This window comes from Leptodactylus fuscus, chromosome 6 (genome assembly GCF_031893055.1).
Source record: "Leptodactylus fuscus isolate aLepFus1 chromosome 6, aLepFus1.hap2, whole genome shotgun sequence".
Classification (NCBI taxonomy): domain Eukaryota; kingdom Metazoa; phylum Chordata; class Amphibia; order Anura; family Leptodactylidae; genus Leptodactylus; species Leptodactylus fuscus.
In genome coordinates, this window is record NC_134270.1 from 120,740,280 (window position 1) to 120,741,576 (window position 1,297).

The following is a 1,297-nucleotide window of genomic DNA, read 5'->3' on the forward strand; positions in this document are numbered from 1 at the left end:
ATAGCACATTGTTATTTATTTATTTCCTCTGAAGAAAATAGACCTGCAGAGGTCCTCACCACTTGGGCCCATGGCCCATACAGTTAAAGACCAGGGGTCCATGTGAATCTTCTATGGTGCATTTTCTTTGTTGACAGTTCCCCCTACTTTTGCCCAAGACCCACACTCATCTTCATATTCCCCTTTCAGACTGCACCTTTGACACAGCTTTGCTTTACATACATCTAGTTACACACAACCTACAAACACGTATTTCACAATTTTGAAAGGTGTGTTTCCCTGGTTAACCCACTACTCAGTTCCTATAGCAATAACAAGGCCTTCTATAATCCAGAAAAGAGAACCTGCAAGAAATGTCTGCCAAGTTATACTATATTTAATATAGATTTCTCCTGCAGTGGTCATTTTAGTTGTCACCAAGAATTTCCACAAATGTTGAAATGTTTCACATGGAATAAATACCATTAAGCGACTTTCTTTTTTCACATTTTTGGAGTACTGTCTTTTTGTTGTAATAGAGTATATACATTTTGAGAAGGTGAAAGTAAAAGTTTTGGAACCTCGGTATATCAGCTCCAGCTTTCTGACCTATGTGTGGTTCAGGGCAGTTCTTGAATAGGCCTAACCCCTAGGTGTGAGTTCTGGGCCCGTTACCGGGCCATAAAAGGTTGCAGAGCCTGCACTATAGGGCAGATCCTGGGAGTGAGAGGAGGCATCTGGGTTTGTCCTGGAACATTGAGAGTCTGGTGAGACTGTACTGTGCTACCTGGTTTTATTTGTGTGGTTGGTAGTGATCTACACATATAGTTATTTTTTTTACTGTTTAGTTAGAGCTTGGACGAGCAGGGTTTTCTTTGCCGATTTGATTGAAGTTATGCCTGTATTTTATTTTTGATTATTCTGTGCCTGATGTGAAGGTTTATTTATTTTTTTGCTTTTTTTCAAAAGAAACCTGTTAGCACCACACATCACATCCTTGTCTCTGGTTGGGTCCGCACCATTGCTGCTACCCAGCTACCTTCCCCACAAAATATATAGTTTTAATTACTATGGACAGTGCATAACTGTAGATTGGATTATTGTGGTGGTTACAGTAGTGGCTGCCAAATTGTATTGTTTGCTGAATCCATGGGAATGAAAGTGCTCTGAGTAATTACAATATGGTGAGATTATCCTCTGCTGCAGACATAGTACTTACATATGCCCTAAAGCCATTCCAGAATTATCACATGGAGTCTCCTGTTGTATGTAGCTATACCCCTTGAAACCGCCCCTTGCATTGACTTGCACTGTTCCT